This window comes from Chiloscyllium plagiosum, unplaced genomic scaffold (assembly GCF_037043375.1).
Source record: "Chiloscyllium plagiosum isolate Xiang-an unplaced genomic scaffold, Cpla_swu_hap1 HiC_scaffold_39, whole genome shotgun sequence".
NCBI lineage: Eukaryota > Metazoa > Chordata > Chondrichthyes > Orectolobiformes > Hemiscylliidae > Chiloscyllium > Chiloscyllium plagiosum.
The window spans coordinates 72,348,568-72,360,646 of NW_028270177.1; positions in this window are offsets into that span (position 1 = coordinate 72,348,568).

Genomic DNA, 12,079 nt, shown 5'->3' on the forward strand with positions numbered 1-12,079 from the left:
ATCCACAGTCTGTGGTCAACAACAGAAAATATCCAATAAACCTCTCGAACAACTGATCTCCCTGTCCAACAATCTTCAGGGATCTGTGAATGTCCACTCCAAGATCTCTTTGTTCCTGTACGCCACTCAGAAACCTCACTGCTATTGTTAAATTCACCACCACTCATTGGTCTGGATTCAATTCCATTCGCCATTTTTCCTCTCCACCTGATGGATACATCCCTGCGGTCCCAGACATTATTCATCATAGTCAACTACACGACTATGTATCGTCAGTAAACTTCTAAATCATGACTCCTAATAAAAAAGTTTGAATTATTGATCTACATCAGGAGACAGTGGTACTTCACTGGGAATAAGCATCCAAACATGGTTCCTTGCTGCATGGGATGAACAACTGCCATGCTCCAATCTCCATGGGTTGCCAGCCCAGTATCTCGCCACTACATTTGCAGATGACGCAAAGATTGGTGGAGTAACCAGAAAACATAGGAGACTGTCAAAAAATGAAGGGGAACATAGATAGAGTAAGGCAGAGTAAGTCGAACTGTCACGGAGTAAAGGAAGAAAAATTCCCTGGTAACATTCCTCCTGAAACTCCGTTGGGAAGGATGTTGAGGGAATGGACAAGTAACACTTGTACAGGGGAAAAAGATAAATAGAAAATGATTAAATATTGTTGTTTAGTATGGACCAAAGAACCAATCCTTCATCCAGCTGTCTTCTGGCCAAAGTATGATTCGGGTAAAGATTGCGTCTGTCAGTATTTAGATTTGTATGTGAATAAAAACAACCTTTTAGTCAAGAAGAGGCGGACTATGTGTCCTGTTGGAAGGGCAGTTTGGGAATGATGGTAGTAAAGACAAAGGATTCCCCCTCTGCCCCACCCAGTCCCTGGGATCCTTTTGCCTGTTTGCACTCCCTCCCCCCGTACCATAAAATCAGATTAGGTGAAAATGGGGGAGGTGGAGAGACAGACAGGCAGGGACAGGGAATGGATGACCCACAAGAGGAGGACGATGGGGCGGTGGGCGGGGATGTTGTTGTTCCCGCCCATCAATCCGCAACAAAAGAAAGGGAGGATAAAGTAGATGTAGAGGAGGCCTCTGGAGTATCTAAACGAAAGGCTAAGGGGAAAAACAAAACAAAAAAGTGGAAGAATATAAAGTCTTATCCCCTTCGGGAGGTACCAATAGGGGACAAAGAGATTGGGTTTATAAGTGCCCCCCTCACCAGTGGGGAGGTCAGAACATTTAAAAAGGAGATGAAGGTCCTGGTTGAGGATCCGATAGGGGTGACTGAACAAATTGATCAATTCTTGGGGCCCAGTCTGTATACGTGGACTGAGTTAATGTCTATTTTGAATATACTATTTACAGGGGAAGAAAGGGGAATTATACCAGGAGCAACCATTAAAATATGGGACAACGAACTTCCCATTGGAGATGGGGATACTGGACAGGGAGAGACGGAGTTTCCCTTCAGAGACACCAAGTGTGAAAATCAAAACCCGGAGCATAGGGAAGAAATGATGGAATTGAAATACCTGATTTTCAAAGGAATAAGAGAGGCAGTTCCGAAGTCGCAGAATTTGACTAAAGCCTTTAAAGTAAAAGAGGAGAAAGATGAGACTCCGTCAGCTTCCTTGCAAAGATTAAGAGACTCAATGCGGAAATACTGTGGAATGAACCCTGAGGACCCAGTGGCACAGGGTCATTTGAAAGTATATTTTGTGACAAAGGCATGGCCAGACACAGAGAAAGATACTGAAGATAGAAGGGAGGAGTGAAACACCATTAGATGAATTGTTAAGAGAGGCACAGAAAGTGTTTGCAAAGAGAGAGGATGAGAGACAAAAACAGAAGGTGAAAATGGTGGTAGCTACGGTTGATGAAGTAGTTAAGAAAATAATGGAACCAATAGTGAGCAACCAGAGCGGTGGGTGGCAGCATGTAGGACAGAGAGGGAGAGGGAGAGGGAGAGGAAAAGGGGGTTGATAGAGGGTTCGGGCGACAGGGGCAGAGATGGAAGTCTCCACAGGCAGGATGCTGTTATTGCAGAAACTCGGGCATTTTAAGCGGGAGTGTCCTGATCTACAAAGGGAAGAAAGGGCAATTCCGCTTATGAATTTTGATGTAGAATAGGGGCTTCAGCGGTTCCTGCCCCTGGGGAGCCATCAGGAACTCTTGATCAACTTGAAGGTGAGACCCTGTGGGGAATTACTTTAGATTAGATTACTTACAGTGTGGAAACAGGCCCTTCGGCCCAACAAGACCACACCGCCCCGCCGAAGCACAACCCCCACCCATACATTTACCCCTTACCTAACACTACGTACAATTTAGCATGGCCAATTCACCTGACCTGCACATCTTTGGACTGTGGGAGGAAACCGGAGCACCCGGAGGAAACCCACGCAGACACGGGGAGAACGTGCAAACTCCACACAGTCAGTCGCCTGAGGTCGTCTTCCTAGTAGATACGGGGGGCAGCACCATCATCGCTGAATTTTAAATCAAAGAAAGTAGGAATGTCAACACGGTCAATTACTGTTTCCGGGTTAAAAGGGGAAGGATTTACTGTTCCAGTATTTGAACCTATGATGATAGAAGGTCCGAAGGATACAGTGACAGGGGAACTGTTGTATATCCCTGATATAGGAAGTAACTTACCAGGGAGAGATTTAATTATCCTCTTAGGACTGGAGATTTGAATTCAGGAAAAAGAACTGGTTGCACAAATGGCAATGTTGACAGAAGTTGTGGAGAGAGAGATAGACTCTATTATATGGGCGAGAGAAGGCAATCGTGAAAAATACAGATCCGTCCCCTATAAATAAGTTTAAAAAGGAAAGGGGACGTTGTTTATGAGCGACAATATCCCATTTCCATAGAAGGCAAACGAAGACTGCAGCCAGTAATTGAGGGGCTAGAGATGGACTGTTGGAGCCATGTATGTCTCTTTATAATATCCTAATTCTACCAGTGTGAAAATTCGATGGAACTTATCGACTGGTGCAGGATTTGAGAATATTGAATCGAGTAGAACAGGTCAGGCACCCAGTGGTGCCAAATCACTATACGTTATTAAGTAAGATCCCTCATGACCACAAATGGTTTAGTGTGATAGATTTAAAAGATGCCTTTTGGGCTTGTTCCTTGGGGGAGGAAAGCAGGGAATGGGAAGATCCCAAGACAGGACGGAAACATGAATACCGGTGGATCGTGCTCCCCCAGGGGTTTACGCAATCCCCGAATTTATTTGGACAGATGTTAGAACAAATATTGGAGAAATGTAGCAGCCCCAAGGCAACTACCCCGTTGCAGTATGTAGACGACCTCTTAGTAACAGGAAAGAGAAGAGAAAGAGTAGTAGAAGCCACTAAAAGAATATTGAATTTCCTGGGTCAGCAGGGACTGCGAGTATCTAAAAACAAACTCCAATATGTGGAGGGGGAAGTGCAATACTTGGGACATTTAGTTAGTGAGGGAAATCGAAAGATCAGCCCAGAATGGTTAGAGGGAATAGTGGGGATTCCACTGCCCAAGATTAAACGGGAATTACGTAATTTTGGGGGGTTTAACGGGTTATTGCAGATTGTGGATTAATTCGAATGTTCAAAAGACGAATAAATTATGTCTCAAACTAATAGAGGAGGAACCAAAGTGTCTGAGTTGGGAAGAAGAGGAAAAATAAATATTCAAGTAATTCAAACAAGATCTGATCCATGCCCCCATGTTAGCCTTACCTTCTCCAGATTAACCTTTCCAGCTCTTTGCTACCGGAGATAAGGGAGCGGCTTTGGGAGTATTAACTCAGAGGTGGGGAGGAATGTCACAGCCAGTAGCATATCCTTCGAAGCTATTGGATCCAGTATCCCGGGGGTGGCCTGAGTGTCTGCAGGCCGTGGCTGTCACTGCATTGTTGGTGGAGGAAAGCAGAAAGCTTACATTTGGGGGAGCCCTAATAGTAAGCACCCCACACCAAGTGAGAACGATCCTGAACCAAAAAGCTGGGCGCTGGTTGACAGACTCGCGGGTTCTGAAATAAGAGGCAATATTAATAGAAAAGGATGATCTAGTGTTGGTCACGGACAATTGTTTAAATCCAGTTGCCTTTCTTTGGAAAGGGGAAGGAGAATGTCCTCAGAATCCAGAGCACAATTTCCTTGACATTATAGAATACCAAACTAAGGTCTGCATGGACCTGAGAGACGTTCCACTTTATGCAGGAGGCTGACTTTTTATAGACGGATCATCCCGGGTGAGTGAAGGGAAAAGACATAATGGGTATGCAGTCGTAGAGGGGACAAAAGGTAGTGTGGTGGAGGCAGGAAGGTTCCCAAATGGGTGGTCAGCTCAGACCTGCGAACTGTATGCATTGGAAAGAGCCCTTAGGGCGTTAGAAAATAAAGAGGGAGCAGCATACAGTGACTCGAAATATGCATTTGGTGTTGTGCACACTGTTGGAAAGATATGGCAGGAAAGAGGACTGATCAATAGCCGGGGGAAGGAATTAGCACATGAGGAGTTGATTAAACGGGTCTTGGCGTCCCTATTACTCCCCCAAGAAATAGTGGTAGTGCATGTAAATGGTCATCAGAAAGGAAATGAACCAGAAGTTAGGGGGAATAGATTAGCCGATGAAGTGGCTAAGGAAGCAGGCCTGGACCTACAAGGAGTGCTGATTCATTCCCTAATACCTACTGTCCCTGATCCCCGGAAGCTCCTATACTTACTGAAGGAGAAGAAAAAGAATTGAAAGATTTGGGGGCTGCAAAAAACAGCAGATGGGCAATGGGTGTTACCTGATGGAAGGGAAATGTTAAACCCAATGATGATGCGAGTGATTATGGCTGTCCTACATCAAGGCAACCATTGGGGAGTACAAGCAATATGTGATTTAGTTCTTAGGGAATATGGATGTAAAGGAATATATACAATTGCTAAATAAATATGTGAGGCATGTATAATATGCACAAAGGTAAATAAGAAAGTCTTGAGAAAACCAACCCCGGAAGGAAGCGACCCGGGATTGAGATTTTCCTGAACGACCCAGAGTAGGAAGACTAAAATATATGCTGGTCATTGTAGATCATCTATCTGGTTGGTTGAGGCATACCCCCTAGCTACTGCCACTGCGAGTGGAGTGTCTAAGACAATATTAGAGCACATAATTCCCCGATATGGGCTAGTGAACCGTATAGATTCCGACCAAGGAACTCTTTTTACTCTAAAGTGTTATAGGAGATAATGAAAGGGTTGGGAATTTCCTGGGAGTTCCATGCTCCATGGCACCCAACATCATCAGGAAGGTTTGAGAGAATGAACCAAACACTCAAACGACAGCTCTCTAAATTGATAATAGAAACCAGACTCCCTTGGACCAAATGTTTACCTATAGCTCTCTTGCGAGTACGAACAGCCCCAAGGTAAGATTTGGGACTATCCTCCTATGAAATCATATTTGGATTACCTTATCTGGGAACGAACGGAGAATTGACAATTCCCGAAACTAAAGACTTGCTCTAAAGAAATATATACTGGGCTTGTCCGCCTCTTTGTCTCTCCTCAGGAAACAGAGTTTATTGGCACAGACTCCACCCCTTGAATTCACTGTTCATCCCATCCGGCCGGGAGATTGGGGCTTAGTAAAATCATGGACAGAGACTGAATTGCAGCCGGACTGGGAAGGGTCGTATCAGGATCCTTTGATTACCGAAACGACAATAAGGACAGCGGAGAAAGGCAGGACTGACTACACTCGGATCAAAGGGCCAGTGAAATTTCCATTAGAGGAACAAGTCTGGACAGCCAAATCAACGCAAGACCCGCTGAAACTCAGGGTGAAGAGTATCAGAGTAACTGATTATACAGTGGCGACGCGAGCACGGGATTATTTCTGTAGGATTGTGTATTAAGTTTTTTTGTGCTTCAGCACAATTTTTAGAATGCTGGGGATGCTCAGAGTTACGATGCTCGCTCTCTTGGTATTGAAATTTTGTCAAAGATAATTTTCATATGTGTTATTAACGGTCCCTGAGTCTGATAATCAGCAAGTAATAGACCTGATGCATGTAACTTAATAAATTGTGGGGATGTAGATAATCAGAGACAGTACCTCAGCTCAGAGATACATCTTAAGTCCTTTGAGTATGGTACTTGGTATAATGGTCTTGTCACAATACACTGGGCCACCTTCCGATCACCTCTCAATTGTCCCGATAAAGAGCATAGCCCAATATACCTAATGATAAAGAAAACCACATGGCACAAATTATGATTGATCCTTATGATCTTTTAATTGGGGTTTGTTTTTGTGCACACAGAGTTTAGCAAATACATACTTTATATAGGACTCACTACTCTAAATCCGGTGCCCATTACTATTGTTTCTCGCTTGCCTTATCCGGCCTGTACATAATAAAGTACAAGGTTTACTTGGCCATTTCACCACATCCTGCTGTGGCCCATTGTTAGGAATATTTTCCATCACTATTATCTAAATCCCCCACCTGTGACATTTCCTCCCTTTCCCCAACCATATTGATAGAACATAGAACATAGAACATAGAACATAGAACATAGAACATAGAACATAGAAGAATACCGCGTAGTACAGGCCCTTCGGCCCTCGATGTTGCACCGATCCAAGCCCACCTAATATACACTAGCCCACTATCCTCCATATGCCTATCCAATGCCCGCTTAAATGCCCATAATGAGGGAGAGTCCACCACTGCTACTGGCAAGGCATTCCATGAACTCACGACTCGCTGAGTAAAGAACCTACCTCTAACATCTGTCCTATACCTACCACCCCTTAATTTAAAGCTATGCCCCCTTGTAATAGCTGACTCCATATGTGGAAAAAGATTCTCACTGTCGACCCTATCTAAACCCCTAATCATCTTGTACACCTCTATCAAGTCACCCCTAAACCTTCTTTTCTCCAATGAAAACAACCCCAAGTGCCTCAGCCTTTCCTCCTACAATCTTTCTACCATACCAGGCAACATCCTGGTCAACCTCCTCTGCACCCGTTCCAGTGCCTCCACATCCTTCCTATAGTATGGCGACCAAAACTGCACACAATACTCCAGATGCGGCCGCACCAGAGTCTTATACAACTGCAACATGACCTCAGGGCTCCGGAACTCAATTCCTCTACCTCACAGTCTGTAATTTAAATTTACTGTGCTTTCTATTCTCTCAAGTTCTCATATTAATTGCTCTTCGTTTTCTTCTTAACTTTGAGTCAAATCTCAAAATTCCGGGCACAATAAAAGCGATATGAATTATAAATTAGTATCTGACAAGAGAACCAATGAACACCTACATAGACCTCTTGAACATGGGGTTGGGCAGTGAGAACAGAGGATCAGTGGTTAGCACTCGTGTCTTACAGTCTTATGCACTTGGGTTTGTTTCCATCCTCGGCCACATGTTTGTAGATTATGTGCATTAGTCAGGGGGAAATGTCCAGTAATCTGAGAGCAGAATGGTGCTGAGTGGATCATTCTTTGGAACGTCAGTGTAGACTTGTTGGGGCGGCACGGTGGCACAGTGGTGAGCACTGCTGCCTCTCAGCGCCAGAGACCCGGCTTCAATTCCCGACTCAGGCGACGGTGTGGAGTTTGCACATTCTCCCCGTGTCTGCGTGGGTTTCCTCCGGGTGCTCCGGTTTCCTACCACAGTCAAAAAGATGTGCGGGTTAGGTGAATTGGCCATGCTAAATTGCCCGTAGTGTTAGGTTAAAAGGGGTAAATGTAGGGGTATGGGTGGGTTGCGCTTCGCGGGTTGGTATGGACTTGTTGGGCCGAAGGGCCTGTTTCCACGCTGTAAGTATTCTAATCAAATGGCCTGTTTCTACACAGTAGGGATTCCATAAACGTAGAATTGTGTTTCGCTCAACAAAACTGACAATTTTTTAAAATGTTGCATTTAAAACTTATCTTTAACTGTCAATTGTCAATCTTGTAAAATGTCTCAATGTTACTGAAATCAATGTTCAAACAAAACACTGCACATAAAGCCACACAAAGATCTTCATGACCATCTAATTACTGTTCAGTGGAATAATCACAGTAAAATGTTATTGCTTCTGAGATCAATTCCCACTATCACAGTAAGGATCCCCCTATCATTCCCTTCAATAAATGCAATCGTTGTCCTCTCGTATTTCAGTTCAGTCGTTATACACCACACTGGCTGTTCAAAGCATGGTTATTCTTTATTATGAAGGGCCAAGGTTTCCGAGGGCAAGGGATGTTGTTTGATCTGATTTGTTGCACGTTCTCAAACAAGTTTTCACTATAAATATTGCAAAAAATGTGTTTATTTGGTCTTGTTCAACTGCTGATCCTAACAGTTTCAGTTCATGTTCATTAAGCATATATGGAGAAAGTGAGGAAAGCTGTGGTGTTGGAAAAGTGCAGGCACATTCAAAGAGCAGGAGTATCGAAAAGATTCCTGATGAAGGGCTTATGCCCAAAACGTCGATTCTGCTTCTCCTTGAATGCTACCTGACCTGCTGCGCTTTACCGGCACAACACTCTTGCCATTAGAAATATTAGACTGAGTATTCAGAGACAATACCAGAAGTTACCTCTGTCAATTTAATTTACTGTGCTTTTAATTCACTGAAATTTTCATGTTAATTGCTTCTCTTTTTCTTCTTAAATCTGATACAAATTTCTAAATAAAGAACACATTATAATTCACATGAATTATACATTTACATTCGGGACAAGAAAACCAAAAGAAGGCGATATAGAATTCTTGAACAGCCTACACATTTGAATGAAAAAGCAATTCCTTCTACAAAATGTTTCCATGTCTATATCTTTTTCTCAATTCAATAATCTTGCAAATAGTTTATAATTGTCAGTTGATCTCTCTGAATGAGTACCTAATCAATGTCAATGTAACAGCTGAAACATTAACAACAGATTGATAACTGGGTGTTAAAGACCTTATTTGGAGCCAACAAATGTTTGGTATTTACTAGAATTCCACCAGAAAACATTATTGAATCATAGTACAAGAAGTGAGATTTGTGAGAGATGTGCAAACCTTATTTTTAAATGAACAAACTCCAATATTTTCAAAGCATTTCAATCTTACGGTCAAAATAAACAGGTGAATGGAAAAATAAAAACAAGTTTCTGACAATTCATAAACTGAACAACAATTACATATTCACTTTGATCAAAGGACAGAGTAATATTTAGATGAATCACAACATTTGGTTACAAAGTAGGTAACCAGCTGACTGACAAGTAATAGGTGGTAGCATTTGTTAGTTTACTGAAGAAGATATCAACTTTATTTCCAATTTATAGCACGAGAGAATAATGTTTAATGTGTTTCAATTTTTTGGACTTGCCCCTTTGCAACAAAAAAAGATCAATCTCATTACTTAGACATCGTAATCTTTAATTCTGCAACATTTTCAAATATTCTCCAGGAACTTATAAGCAACAGAATTAGATACAGGTATCCCCACTATCCGAAAATAGAGCGTTATTATGAAACCTTACATAAACTGAAAAGGCGTAGATCGAAGAAGCATTAATTTATATGGGAAACACCTCCCCTTTTTTCTTAAAAGTGAAAATCCTCTTCAGATTTCTTTCAGTTAGAGAAAACAGGGACAGATGTAAGTCTTTTGTAAAAGCAAAGTGGCTAAAGCGAATTTTCCAACACATATTTCTTGGTACCCTGACACAAGTAAGTATCAGATTTTGTGATTATTGATATAATAGATAAAAGCAGATCTAATGTTGGATTGAAAAGCAACTCAGTCTGTGCTTAGGTACTCTCTAATCACCATTCAGATAGCTCTTGATATATTTCTGGTGAAGGTGTGATTTGAAACCTTCCCTCGGGTCGAGTAATAGAGACAATGCCACAGCTCCACAGGCTCCTTTCATAATTTTCCCACTTAGGACGGCAGGACTGCGATATTATGTTTATTGTGGTTACACAAATGAAAACTAATCAGCTGTTTATTGTAGTAATTCGAATGGGAATTAATTAGGTAGTTTCTGTGTGTAATGGACTGGAAATTAAACAATATTTTACAATAACAATAGAATAAATGAATGATAGTCTTAAATGAAGAGGAATCTCATGACAATTCTTTCATAGACACATTGACAAATCTGCGTGATCATTGTACTTTAATTTTAAAAATGCATCAGTCATTCAATGTGAATATTCAGCCGAAGACAAGTTCCCTTCCTTTCAACAATGTACAACTTCCACAATTTCAAAATGAACAGTCATTGATAAAGAAAGGAACAAGCAGATGTTAATTCTATTTTCTTCACATAAACGTGTGATTAATTTAAGTAAGTTTCATATATGTAAAAAGGAAACTCTTATTGTGGTTCAAAATACAATAAATGTTAGCATGAAGTGAACTATAATCAAATCAATTCAACTGTGTTCTCTCAGTTAAAATACAGTTCAATATTCAAAGTAATCGAGTGATTGTACACTGCAATATCTTTACATTAATTCAGTGCTGAGACATAATTCCACATTTATACCCCTTATAGTGAAGCAACTTGTGCCAGGAGTCAGAGGAGGTAGGGGAGGTCCTTAATGAGTACTTTGCTTCAGTATTCACGAGTGAGTGGGACCTCGTTCCTTGTGAGGACAACATGAAACAGGCTGATATGGTCGAATAGGTTGATGCTAAGGCGGAGAATGTGCTGAAAATATTTAAAAATCATGGGGATAGATAAGTCCCCTGGGCCAGAAAGGATATAACTTAGGTTGTTATGAGAAGGGAGGCAAGTGATTACTGTGTTTTGGCAATGATCTTTGCATCCTCACTGTCCACTGGAGTCATACCAGATGATTGGAGAGTGGCAAACGTTATTCCCTTATTCAAGAAAGGCAATTGAGATAATCCTGGGAATCATTGATGAGTCAGTCTTACATCAGTTGTGGGCAAATGTTTGAAGAGAATTCTGAGAGACAGGATTTAGGATTATTTGGAAAAGCATAGATTGATTAGAAATGGTCAGCATGGCTTTGTGAGCGGCAGGTTATGCCTCACAAGCCTCATTGAATTATTTGAGGTTGTGGCAAACACATTGGTGAGGACAGAGTAGTGGATGTGGTGTATAAGGACTTTAGCAAGGTGTTTGATATGGTTCCCCATGGTAGGCTCATTTAGAAAGTAATGAGGGATGGGATATAGGGAAACCCGCCTGGTTAGATAATAAATTGGCTGACCCATAGAAGACAGGGTGAGATTAAATGGATAGTTTTCAGCTTGGAGCACGGTGACCAATGGTGTTCTGAAGGGATTAGTTCTGGGACCTCTGCTCTTTGTGATTTGTGAAGTTATTCATTTTGGAATATCAAATTTGAATGCATATTTTCAGATTAAATGCAGGATTCTTGACAATATGGAGGAACAGAGGGATCGTGGGGTGCACGTCCATACATCCCTCATAGCTGACATCCAAGGTGATAGGGTTATTAAGATGGTGCATAGTGTGTTGGCTTTCATTAGCGGGGAGATTGAGTTTAAGAGCCACGAGGTTATGCTGCAGCTCGATGGATCCATGGTGAGACTACACTTGGAATATTGTGTTCTGTTCTGATCACCTCATTAGACATAGGATGCAAAAGCTTTAGAGAAGGTGCAGATGAGATTTATCAAGATGTTGCCTGGACTGGAAGGCATGTCTTATGAATAAAGGTTGACAGAGCTGGGACTTTGTTCATTGCAGTGAAAGAGGATGATAGTTTACTTGATAGATGTGTAAGATGATGAGAGGCATAGGTAGAGTGGACAATGAAAGACTTTTCCCCACAAAGTGGCATAATTTTAAGATGAATGGGGGAAGTTGTGGGGAGATGTCAGAGACAGTTTCTTTATCAATAGTGGTGAGTGTGTGGAATGCACTGCCAGTGGTGGTAGTAGATTCAGATCCATCAGGGACATCTAAGCGACTCTTGGATAGGCACATGGATGATAGTAAATGAAGGGCATGTTGGTTTGTTTGATCTTAGAGTAGGATAAAAGGTCGGAACAACATCGTGGCCAAAGGGCCCTG